Source organism: Ambystoma mexicanum, chromosome 6p (assembly GCF_040938575.1).
Source record: "Ambystoma mexicanum isolate Mex_15411 chromosome 6p, UKY_AmexF1_1, whole genome shotgun sequence".
NCBI classification, from domain to species: domain Eukaryota; kingdom Metazoa; phylum Chordata; class Amphibia; order Caudata; family Ambystomatidae; genus Ambystoma; species Ambystoma mexicanum.
The window spans coordinates 1,350,025,442-1,350,039,139 of NC_090935.1; the positions used below are offsets into that span (position 1 = coordinate 1,350,025,442).

Consider the following 13,698-nt stretch of genomic DNA (forward strand, 5'->3'; position numbering starts at 1 on the left):
GCCAGAGTCACTCTTCCACTACTTTTTTGGTACACTTCTATCACTGATTTTAGCACATGCTTGTAATGGCCATCTTGTTTTATATCTATATTTTATTTTGCACTTGGAAAGTCAATAAGTGGACAAACAATAGCAAACACTTCAAACAGTATGTTTTAATTGTATTAGGTTTTAGGTAGGTAATCTACGCACACATGGGTATCCCCGTACGTTACCTCTGACTGATGTGGGTCACCCACTCAAACAGGGGAAATTAACCACATTAGGGAAAAAAGGGGACTTGGTGGCCCCCAATCGATCCAAACACTCATGCACATATTCCCTAACAACAAAAACTTTATGTATATGCACTGGACAATATACTCAGGGAACACACTCAAATAAATGTTGAAAACCAAACAAATGTAATCCAAAAAGGTATTAAATGCAACTTTAATTTTTGATGAAACAATCATTCATGTACAAACATACCTAAATCCACATGTGTGACTATAATAACCTATTAAGGTGTAAAATAACAAATATTAAATAAATATCCCTTGACTGGAGATTGTATCAATGAACAAGCATTTCCATTAACAAATTGTGGGGGAACAAGGACCCTGCTATACATCAGTATCACCCCTACTCATTCTAAATACATGAGCTCAGCCAACTTGGCTGGTCTGGTCATGGTCCACTAGAGCAACATATTTAAAACTCGTGGTCCATAGCGTGTATCCTCAGATGTTCCCTTCACCATCGGATGTAGTCTCTCAATTCACTAAATACTGGTCACAAAAAGCATGTCGACACTGGTGTTTCGGCCTATAAGCATTCAGGGCTACACCCATCCCTAGTGTCCCCATGAACAATTATTTGTACAGCCTTCATCAGGACTAGCAAGTCAAAAATGCGGCACACGTGTTTTGCAGTGCTCTTAGTATTGCTTCGTCATATTCTTTATATTACTTTTCTCTGCCAACATCAACCAGGTTCCAGGTTGTGTGCTAAGGGAGACGGATAAGATGTGAGTGAAGGTCCCAATGAGGCTGCTGTCCGTGCAGTTCCTCTGTCTTGATTAATTCTAAAGAGGCATTTGCTGATTATGGACCTGGCCCCAGGTTTCGCGATGTGAATAAGAGTACAGCCGTGGTTCTCCAAAATTCGGGCTGGAGTGAAAATGAAGTGTATTTAGCTCCACAACTCTGAATAAGACGGAAACAATCCATCAGAGATCACATTGGTTAATTGGTCGATGCATACAATATTTCAGCATTTACATTGCAGAAATAACACCTTCATCAGGACCAGAATAGTCTTAAAGTAATAGCTCCCAAAACTTTTCAATCAGCCATAAATCAACCAAACAGGGTTGCAGATGCTATTAATATTCACATGATTAATTCAAAGTCTAAATGAGAAAACATGCAAAAGCGATATTAGCCTTTTTTGGGGCTAACATTACTCATAAAGAGTGCTTAGTGGACTGCTTAGAAATAACACTGGAAGGCCAGAGTTTGATGTTAATGCTTGACAAAGCTAGGTCAAGAGACGCCAGAGGAATGTGTTTTGGTCCAGGGAGAGGCTGTTAGTAGGAGGGATTGGCCATAGGGATTTCCATTAGCAACAACACCCACAAATTGTGTCCCCCTCCTGACATCTCATCTCCCTCCCAGCTGTACTACAATATAATAATCTTTCCTTATATATGATACTGAAGAGCCACCTTATAGCCAACACTAAAAATGTTACATCTACTAATGATTTAGAAACAACAAGAGTCTCACTATGTTTTGGATTAATAACAACTGGTATAGTGCTATTGTGTAAACGGCTATATTTTGCAAACTTCTTTTGTACCATCAGGTAAAATTAGCTACAAACCCACTCTGTTTGCTACCAGTAAGTTAGGCTTATACATATATGTTTCCTGCCACAACAAACAACTGAGACTCGGCTTAAGAGCATTTGTATTGCTTCCCCTGTGGTCCTTTAGCATTTGTATAAACTGTGTAGTCTCTACATTTTTATTAGAAGGATTCGAGGGGTGGCATATTGTGAGCGACCATACACAATGTAGCAGTGAATACATGATGTATGGCTCATTATATCTCGGCGGAGTGAAGTGGCACTTCCTCATTGGCTAATTTCCAGGCCATAAGATACAGTATCGCTCTGAAATCCCATATGGGCCGGAAATTGGCCAATACAGGGACGGCACGTCATTCCCCTGATCTGAGTTTGCTGCCTTAACAGAAAATGGAGCACCATGCTGAGAGACTCCCCTCAGGTCTCTCAGGATCAGAAGGAGGACCGCCCCAACTGCCCCCGGGCCGCACCGGATAGATGCGGCCCAGGCACCAATCCTCCACCCATTCCCTCCCCTCCTTACTTTACTGAGGTGGGGGGGGCGGATGGATCTGCCCATGGCTCACTGGATACAATCTTTGCCCGACTGTACCTGGCAGACATGGCCCAGCCTCTTTTCCATTACTCCCACCGCCAGTCCAGTTACTTTCTGGGCCGCACCCAGCAGACGTGGCCCGGCTCCTTTGAGAGTCCCGCCTCTCCCTCCTCCCTGTTGTGTACGTGGTTGATGGGAGCTAGCCAGGTTCCCAGCATCCACTCTAGGCAGATTGCCATTATTCTTTAGACCCTCTTGTCCTGTAGGACAAAATAGCTTTGTAGATCACGCCCTTGGGCCGTACCAGAAGTTATGGGCCCATAAACCTCACTAAGCACCCTTGCTGTGCTCAAGTCTTTAAATTGGATACCAGGATCAACAACTCCCTGAAGGGCCCTTGGTCTGGGTCTATAAAGCTTAAATATGCCCTTATCATAAACTGTAAAAACGAGGATGTAAACTGTGCAGAGTCACATAATAGTGACGTAGAACGGATCCTCTGTTAATTGGAATCCCATGGTAATTTATGATTCAACGACAAAGCAGTGAACGGTTTGAGTACAGCAACGGGTGTAATTTGTTTTAGTGATCTTACAATATGTTCTTGTTAGTAGAGATGTTTTATTGGGAATATTATTTCTAATATAGTTCTTGGCTTTATATTCCTACTAGCAAAAAGTACCCGCGCTCCGCACAGGTTCTGTAGACAGACATGATAACACTGTCATCAATTGTGGAAAACGATCCTGTAGGTCGCTGTCCTGAGTCGCTTATCGCTTAATGTGCTTTGCACTCAAGTACACTGCCCTGAGAATGGGCTTGTGTGTCTGGCTGACATACCCCCCTCCCGCGGAGCAGGCGTGGAGGGGAGGTGAGAGTTGGCATGCTGCCACATACTGGGACCTTCTGTGCGCTCTCCCCGCCTCTCGCCTCACCCTGGCACGGTGCAGTGCGTTGGGCTGCATTGCAGTGCAAATATATTAGAAAAGGTGCATGTCAGGGACTTAAAATGTAGTTTTCAAGGTCCCAATGGCATCTTGAGTTTTGTTCCTTGCATCAAGACGCTTACAAAGAGCTTTGTCTGGCCCTTCTAAAACCACATTGATATTTTGCCAATTTGAGGCAGCCATCTCATGTGTAAAGGGGCTGAAATCGGAGGAAAGGGGTGGGTTGTCCACATGTCATGTAGCCAGTAATGTCCGGAGGGTCGTAACAGGTAACTATGCACAATTTGGTGCAGATTGGAGGGATAGTGTGGAATTGTATAGGGAACAAACTAACTGATTTTCTGCTATATATATATATATAGAGAGAGAGAGACAGAGAGAGAGAGAGAGAGAGAGAGAGCGAAAGAGAGAGAGAGAGATAGAGAGAGAGAGATGGAGAGATGGAGATGAAATGGTGTCTGTTCGCCCACATGTTCTAATGCACACAGAAAGCATTTTATGGGTTTGACACATGGCTCTAACTAGCAGAGGAACCTATATTGACAGAGGAGCGAGCAATTGGATCCAGAGAAAATTTCTGGCTGAGCCTAGAGTGCTCATATGCTGTGGGAGATGCTAATGCCTCCATGAATCAAGAGCAGGAAAGGGATTCTAAAGAGATTGATCCAAAGCTAATAGGCCGGGCAGATGCCCATTCTCAGGGTTACCCAGAAGATGTGTTGTTTGATCACGATTCCGTCAGGGAGATTTGGAAATTTGTGGTTACATTCTCTACCGTAGGCAGTGCACACACTTCCTTATAGAAGCTTTTCCTTATGGATATCTGCTCTGGCTGGCTGATCCATGGGTTGTTCTGCTGGCTTTACACAAGCCACAAGACGGGGTGGCAATGTTAGATCCTTCCAGCAGAGATTTCACAGTCCCCAGGTTTTTAAGTAATAGTCACGATCGATCCAAAGCTTCCTTTTTTACCCAGAGAGGGCTGCATGACAGAGGAACAATATGTGGTGGACCAGTGGGAGAGAGGGGTGATCTCTAAATATTCTGTATGGTCTTTTTTATAAATATCAACCAACAATTCTTATTATTTGTTAAATGAATTCAATTTAATTATATCAAACACATTATAAAATACATCAAAAAATACAAAAATAAATTTTTACATTTATTACCAATGCTCTGTGTTAATTCCAGGATTGGTTACAAGACGCCAAAGCTCACTTTTCCAATCTATACCATTCATTTGCTTTCATTCTCCATTCCATTCATACTCCTCATCTCATCTTTCTCTAACCACTCTTGGTTAGATGCTGCTATTTCATTGTGGTAGTTGTTTAGGAGGTTCTGATCTATTACTCGATACACCAATCTATGTGAATTTTAGTCCCACATAGTTTAAACATCTACTTGTGTTTCGGTTGTCTCTGGACCTTTGTTCCGGTCCTTTAATTTAGCAACCTTATTCAGGACGAAAAGACAGCAACACATCTATGTCCTGTCCCTTTAGGTAGAGTGAGCCATGATCCCTCCACTTATTACTTGGCGAAGGTGGTTCAGATTTAAGGATTAATCCACATTGCTACGTAGGTCTCAATGCCCCAAAATGGTCCGACATCGCCATTCACGATAATCCATATTTAATTTAAGTCCTCTGTTGTTATGTATAACTCGCACTGGGAGTTTTCTTATGTCATCACAGGTTAATATTTCTTCTTATAATCCTTCCTTGCTGGATCACATCCTCGGCCCTGTGGTCGCCTTTCATCCGTGGTTAATGCTCGATCCTTCTTTCCTCTCTCAGTGATTGAGTTTGTCCAAACTCAATCAATGAGAGAGGAAGCCATGATCCCTCCACGTATTACTTGGTGAAGGTGGTTCAGATTTAAAGATTACATAAGAAAACTCCCAGTGCGAGCCTTACTTGATGGTAAGCCCTTTCACACTTTTGCGTGACCCTCGCGCTGCTTGTTTTTCTTTTTCTGGCCACCATGGAAAGGGAGACTGGCAGAAATCAGAAAACTGCTCATAGTATGGATAGAGGCTAAGGGAAGGGGAGGAGGGAGGCCACAGGAGGTGTCCTTGCCTCCCCAATCGTTGATAAGGATTTTTCATGTTCAGAAACCCCTGAAGAGAATGCTGTCCACCATAAATTGGGCAAAATAGATAGGGAGCCATAAGCATTATGTGGCAACATGAACATGACAAACACAAAAGAAACTACAAATGGTATATACATATTTATCTCCACGATTGTGATTCCGATCTGATTTAGTTTGAGCGGGGCTTAGTACATTGATTGTCCCACTGACCATCACCTTGTCAAAAACACTCTCTAAAAGTATAAAGAAACAAGTGTTTATTGTATACACATCCTGATTTGATATAATCTAAGTACAAAAAGAAAGGGAAAGAATTTGATATATAATAAAATGATATCCTATGGATATTAGCAAGACATATACAACAAATTGATACAGCATAAACAAATATCCATAAATTACAGATTAATCAAAAGTGAGACCTTCACAGTGCATACATCTATTCTAAAAAAGCAAAATAAGGTTTTGTCGCAGTATAGGACCCTAGGAGGGTTTTTGGAAGCAAATGTTTGAAACAAATGAATAAGGGATACAGGAGGACAGAAATCACAATATTTCTACATTTCATTAATTCGTTCTCTTTCAACATTTGATCATAGTGAAGAACAGGAGAAGAAATAAAAGAGGAGAGAGAAAAATAAGAAAAGCACATATAGAAGTTGATAGGCAATTACAATTGGGAGAAAGTTCTGTGTTCATTTCATTCAGAAATTATTCATGAAGTCTCCCACCTTGTGTATTGTTTTAGTCTTTAGTTTACATCCCCTTTGGGTGCGTCAAGAACCATTAGTTGTGGTAACTCATCTGATTGATTCACTGATGAGCTGTGGTTGTGAATCGTCTAATAGGGTCTGTCTGACAACGTGATACAGTGGCTTGAAGTTGTGGCCTGGGAGATTCACCTGTGAGCGAGAATATCCCAGAAATAGTCACGTTTCGGTGGTGCTGGTAATGAGCACCACCTTCATCAGGGCATAAATCAAGCGGCCCTGTAAAGACATACATGGATGTTAAGAGATTTTGGACAGGTGATGACAGGGGTGTTGCTAGGTCTGGAAAAGACCCGGGGCTATGCTGATGTCGTAACTGTTGGGACTAGGGGCTAGCTAGCCTTTTGGTTGTAGCTCCTGAGATTCTATCCGGGGCTACAACCAAAAGATCAGGGGCTATAGCCCCCTTAGCCCCCCCTAGCAACGCCTCTGGGTGATGATATGATTCTAATTAAAAGGTGTACCCGTGTACCCAACACTAGGCCCTTTAAGACAAGGTAGCAATACTTTGAGATGGATCGAGATGCAGAATATACTCAAACATCAATAAACAGACTGACTAAGGAAGTTGGCAAAGTACGTCTGTTTTAATATCAATTATCTAAAACAGGGGGTTACAACGAACATCAACGAACATCCGCTTGATATTCCCACTCAACGAATTTCATAAAAAAATACAACATTTATAGTAAAAACTTGTCATCATTGACGTCAATCTATGTGGCAAACTACAAAACCCTACTTGGGAAAGTGATTGGCTTAATGGGAACATCTATGTAAAGGTTCCATACTTGTTGGAAAGGTTATTGGGTCTCTAACATCAGGTGGGGCAACTAAGCCCTCCTCTAGTACAAGTCACTACGGATGTCATCAAATACAGAACGTCCTATTGGTTATACAAACTATAGGGCTCTCTGTTACGTGTCCCTCTACAATTGGTTGGCACTCTTGCACCCCTCTGTACTATTCCACACACGCTAGCAGCATGCAGGCTGGCACCCAGGTGCTGGTGGGCTGATCATAACGATAGCTTCCCACCTCATTAGCCTGTCATCTATCATCACTCTTGCGGTCTGCCAGTCAGTTAGCCATTTAATCATTGGCCTTGGAAATGTTCTCTGTGCCTGAGAATAAAAGAGAGTAGAGGCATACTCTGTCTCTTGGTTTTCGATACAGCTCAACTCAGTATCTATTTTCATCCATCCACGTGACTAGAGACCATGTTTCAGAGCTTTTCGGTATTTGAAATACGATTAAATGATGAAACTCTGACGTCTTCAATGTTCTTGCTCCTCACCTCAAACAGGAGTTTGTTCTTTTCACATGTTTTGTAGCTTCTGAAGGAACATCCAAGCTGACGGTGGCCTTGGCTTCCTGGTACTGGGCCAGCCAGGTTCTTCTTGAATCTACCTCCAGTATTAAGTCGTTTTCCAACTGTGCCGCACTGAAAAAGCATGTCTATTTACTGGGGCCAAACTCTTCTAAAGTGTGTTCTGGAACATCCATAGTCTATACATTCTTATGCATATACGTTGGTGCATTGCCACAATCTATTCACTGCATGACCAGCCTTTAAGAATATTTTGTCTACTTGCATTACTGCGTCTGTACAATTGTAAAATGACTTGACGTTTTCTTCATCGTTTCTGTAGCATGAGCATCTTCATCTCGAGCCTGAAATGTTGCTCATTTTTAACACCTCCTCCATAGAGCTTCATAGAATGCTTATATTCTTAAGCCTCCTGTCTCTTCTCTGGATACGTCAGCTCTGCTTCGCATGATGTCATCAATCTTCTCTTTTGCTCGTTTTTCACACTTCTTCTGGGATTTCATTCAAATGGCCATCATATTGTCGGGAGTGCATACATGGCTTTCTCAATGGGTATCTTATTTCCAGGATTCTTTTAGTTATAGCTACTCTCACTGTTACTGCACATGTCTCACACTCTGGCTCCCAACATATAGCCATCATGGGGGCAGATCTTTGAATGGAGGTACTTGGCTCCACCTCTACAAAGGCCTCTGGTATGAACCCTGGGAGTCACTTACCCTTGTTATCTGGGTTTGATTCGTGGACCCATTTCCCTCTTTGGTCCGTGAACAGGGCTCCGATTGGCTTAGAAGGCAACGTGGTGTCCGCGGACATTGGAGGCGCCCATTGATTGGATGGTGAAAAGCTTGAAGTGTGTCAGATTTTTGGAAACACCCGCCATCTTGGATTCGCGGACAGCGGCCGGTGTCCACGGACATCGCAGTAAAATCATATAAAAAAACACAACATTGCACTTGTCAAATTTATCAAATAATCTCTAGGGAGGTGAGGGGTGATGAGGGTGGGATGGGATATGGCTGCAAGAAGCAAAGAAAACAGGTGTTTTTCACTGTAAAAGTATGCAAACAGTCCTGTGAAGTTTGCGGACACCTCTGCATTAGAGGGTTGGTGAAAAGGAATTCTTGGATGGCTTATAACTTTGGTGCCACTTAATGAAACTGCATGACATTTTGCAATTATATTCTTGACCTGATTCCGAATGAGTGCAGTTTGGTGGGATTTTGTCAAGAGGGGCAAAATTAGAGGGGTAGTCCCAAAATATTGTAAAGGCTTATGAATGTGGTGCCATTTGACAAATCTACACAAAGGTTTGCAAAAGGATCATAGATCTAGATATAAATGTTTTTGCAAAGTTTGGTGGGATTTTGTCAAGAGGGGCCAAAATTAGAGGGGGTCCCAAAATATTGTAAAGGCTATAAATGTGGTGCAATTTGACGAATCTAAAAAGATTATAGATCTAGTTATAAATGTTTTTGCAAAGGCTGGTGGGATTCTGTCAAGAGGGGGCAAAATTAGAGGGGGGATCCGAAAATATTGTAAAGGCTATAAATGTGGTGCAATTTGATGAATCTAAACAAAAGTTTGCAAAAAGCTTTTAGATCTAGATATAAATGTTTTTGCAATGTCTGAATGGATTTTGTCAAGTGGGGGCTAAGTTATATGACTATTGTATGTGCATACATTTGACACTTTTGAAAAAATAAAACACGGGTGGATTTCCAGGAAACTTGTGTAAGGAGCATTGGCAAGGACCTTAAAGCATGGTTTTGCAAATGTGCCTGTGTTTTATTTTTTGACAAGTGTCATAATGTAGGTACAAAATAAAGTGATATACCTTTGGTGACTGAGGTGTAGCCTGTGGCCATGGGCAGTGGCCACATTGTCTGTGTCATGGAATAAGGTCATGATCCGGACAATCTGGCTACTGGCCATGACCACGAGAGACAACACATGGGATTAAAGTGGCCATGTCCACCTGGGACCGGCTTTGTGGGAAAGTTATTAGAAAGCGGGATAGCTAAGAAAGGGAAGAAAAATGCGCTTGTGGTCATATGGTTATAGGGTTCTCTCTTCACCTTCTGCAGGCTGCCATGGAAAGCGAAGAGGGGCCCTGTATGGAACCCCGCCTTCCCTTTCCATGGTGGCCATCTTGGAAAAGGATTTTCCTTCCTACACCTGGACTGGGAAGAAAAATCCTTTTTTTTAGCACCCCGGGTTCCCGCTTTGGGAACCTGGGGTGCTAATGGCCTTCATCCTTCATTGCAGGGGCTTGAAAGGGGGGATAATGGTCCGGAGACCTCGTTATCCACCCTTGTTTCGCTTGGGCTGATAACATGGGCTGCTGGGCAGGTATCCACTGTTCCAGTCCCTGGAACGGGGGATGAACACCACAATATTCGCATTAGGATAACTCAACATGCTAATGGGAATGTTGGAAAATATTATTGAATCTATGTACTTTACTGAGAAATGTAAAGTAGATGGAGTCTAAGTTTTTTTATTTGGTCTATTTTCTAACTGTGAAAGGTGGTTCCTAAAGGAACATTTCTTTGGTTGTTTTTTGATGTATTTATTTTTTTGGCAGGAGAGCTTAGAACGAAAGGTGGGGAGGGAAAAGAGGGAAGAGGTGCCAATCACATTTGTGATGTCATCTTTGATGCCCTGGGTGTTAGTTTTAGCAGTGCACGGTGGTGGCGCGAGTAATGATTGCTTAGTTTACCATAACTGGCGAATTTCTGAGGTTTTTCAGTTTTACTTGTAACCATAACGTCCCTTTTAACAAAGTTTTTTCAATGAATTTCATAGATTTTTATTAGTGCATATATACATATATATATATATATATATAATTATATACATATACCTAAGAAAAACAAAGATCCCACTTGTGCACAACGTTAAGACCGCCTAACAAAGCAGGGATACAAAAACTGCCTGGGCACACATAGTAAAGTGCTTGGTTTGTTTTTATTGGTGCAGTTATAGACAGACAGGATTGTCAAAAACATATACAATCCATTTGGACCAGGTAAAGATAAAAACACTCACCCCTTCGGGTAAGAAAAGACCAGGCATTCCACCCAAACAAGGGCTTCCTCAGGCTGAAATTAAACAGTACTATGTATTTGCTTCCTTCTATATATACAAACAAACACAGGCCACCTGTTCCTTCCCTTCAATCCCAATCATGTGATGACCAAAGAGTAAAAGGATTCTAATAGGACCGCCATCTCGGAGTGGACTGATTCACATAGGCCATCAAGTGACCGCAATGTCTACTGCTCAATGTTCTATGGACCAGATAAAGTCTCTATGAGTATGTCCCATCTAATTGGAAGCCACAAATAATTTAACTCCTGTATGTATGTTTAAATTTGACAATAGAGCTGCAGACAAGCTAATGTAGTTGTTGAGATGGCGAGACTAGATATGTGCGTAAGGAGAAGGGTAGAGGAGACTACCTGCTCCAGCTATAAAAGAATATTCTATCCTAACTCATATGGTCTTCAACAAATACAGACACACTAGCACTTTATACATGCTCTAAGGTTCTATAGTATAATCTTTAATACTTAGAATGCTGTCTATATTATTGAACTACAGACCACATTATAGATTGTCTATGCTAAACCAATGGCATCTGTTCATTGAGAACTATGCACTGTAGCACTTGCACTTTAAATGCTTCATTATGCTGCTAGAGAGACTGCTTTAGCACTTTAATCGCATACACAACTAATAGTATCTGTTTATCGAGATTAATGTACTGTAGCACTTGCACTTTGAGTATACATCATGCTGCTAGAGAGACTGCATTAGCACTTTATTCGTATACCTTGGGTGCTAGCATATACTGCATTATGTATGATTATTTATATTCCAATGCTTACAAAATGTAGAATAGATGTATAGAGAAATGTGTTCTGTTGCTATAGAATTCCATTTTGAAGCACTTGCACTTTAAATGATTCTTATTTGCTGCTTGCAACGAGGCATTTGTGCCGATATACATTTTAGATGTTGGTTTAGAATGTTAGTATGGATGTAGCCTAACATATCTATTTAAATATTTTCATTTTTACTGTCTCCGCATGTGATATCTGTTGTTTTCCCATGTTTTAAACTATGTAAATGAAGCCATAAATGCTTTGCTCATTGTTAAAGGCTAACCAACCGTGCATCACTCTATGGCAGGTTGACGTTAGGAGATTATATATACCTTATAGCCGAAACAGTTAAGTTAATGAATTAGATTTTATCAGATACACAAAACCATTGTGCTTCAAATAAAATGAGCTTTTTGAGTTTGGTGAATAGGGAAAGGGCAATGCAAAGAGAGATTGCATAGAAAAGGCTCATGGCACTTTGTCCCTAGTCTGCGACACCAACCCACAGTAGTGACAGTCTGGTGAATGGCATATATATGTATCTGTTATGGCAAATAGAACAGCCCTGTGTAGCCACGGTCTCAAAGCTAGTGCTTAGGAAGTTGTCTGGCAAGCCCGTCCCTCTTTCAAATTACTTGAACTCTTTCCCTGCCCCCACCATCTCCCACCACTCCCTGCCCTCACGCCCTGTGCACCTGCTAAAACCAAACCCCAGACACACTTTGCTATCTCTGGGCTTCATTTTTCTCTGGTCCTCTGTGCGAGATGGTAAGATTTTCCCCGCATTTCTCTGCAGTTTGTAATGTGATTTTGAGCTTGTCTGGAGGAATGAACGGACTGTGATGATAGGCATACCTCTACATGGTGCCACTGAGATCAACATATTAATATGCTGTACCAAGTTGCCTAATTTATTTGAATGTTTAAAGTTTGTTATTGCACGTGTAAATCTCTAGACACTCTTATTTTTGTATTTATTTTCTATGTAAGTTGTAACCAATTAGGTACTGTAAGAGAATATCTTTCTAGTCGTTCCCTGTTGTTAGGGTGGGTGGTCCATGCCAGTAGCATTCTAGCCGAGGTACCCCAGTGTCCTTACCTTCATCCAAATCAGTGCAACCCCGCCATTTCACCCCTCTTCCAAGCTGCTGGGTGCAGAGAGAGTAGGTTAGGCAGGGCCAAGGCTGATGGCTGACCTTACTCATCGTCTTGATCCCTATGCTCACCTTTATACGTGCCAGGTTAAGGGGGTACAGATTCATATCGCTTCTTCACACCCGTTTTAAATAGATTTTGATATCCCCAGTGGTGGCTTTAGGTGTCTCCCCCTGCCTCTCAACCAGGAATAAATACCAGCTCTGCTAATCATCATTCCAAGAGGCCCCTGAACATATCAAAACTGGTCGATCGGGGAGAGTGGTGTCAGGGATTTCCATTTTATCCCGACACCCATCCCAAGTTGTGATACCTTTTAAAAGACCAACTGAACATATTATTCTCAGAGGGTCAAATGCATCAGCTTTCAGAGCCCCGTAGACTTTTTCATCAGATGGTGGTCAGACAATAAAATGAGCAACAAAGAAAAGCACAGTGCTGGACAATCCTTTCAGGGAGAAAACAAGGAAGAGAGAACCTTTCACCTAATACTCTACTTCCTGCAGGAGAGTAGAAGCATGGATTTCAGTCATGGTCCTTTATCAACAGAGCAATATATCTCGGCTAAAAACAGACAGCTACCCACTGGAACAAAGTCCGGAACTCAAGCAGTGCTGATATATTATGCATAGCAGTAATGGAAATGGAAAGAATTTACTGGGGGAACCCTCTCATCCTTGAAGGAGCGGTGTGCATGAGGAGGAAGAGCTGGGACCAAAGGGTGTGGCCCCAGGCTACATCACGCAATACAGTGTCTCTTCATAAAGCCCAACACTGGCGATTTGCATAAAAGCAAAGAGCAGTTTTAATTAGTCACACTGCTCACCCTAAGAAAAATGTCTGTAGATTGCAGGGGATATATATATCAGTTTGGACAGGTGCAGCAAGTATGGGAAGCTTTGGCGGTTCCTGTATTCATTTTCCCATGCCGAGTCTAGTGAGAGAGTCTGTTTGTTGAAACGTGAGAAGTCAAGTTCAGGACAGATCTCCCAAAGAGGATCCTGTGCTGAAGACGCTGTGAGATAAAGTGGCTTCAGATCAGATCTGCGAGTGTTGAGGATGGATCAGCACTCTCTCTTGTTCTGGCCCATTTCCGGCGTTGATCTATACGGCATCCGCAA

The 13,698-nt window shown here is 42.1% G+C and overlaps 1 protein-coding gene across 1 annotated transcript in view; it reads right to left on the reverse strand.

Moving 5' to 3' along the window:
- The window catches only part of LOC138510408 (G-protein coupled receptor 54-like), a 402,978-nt gene that overhangs the window by 68,317 nt on the left and 320,963 nt on the right, over nt 1-13,698 (reverse strand). The gene's annotated exons all lie outside the window — the stretch shown is intronic.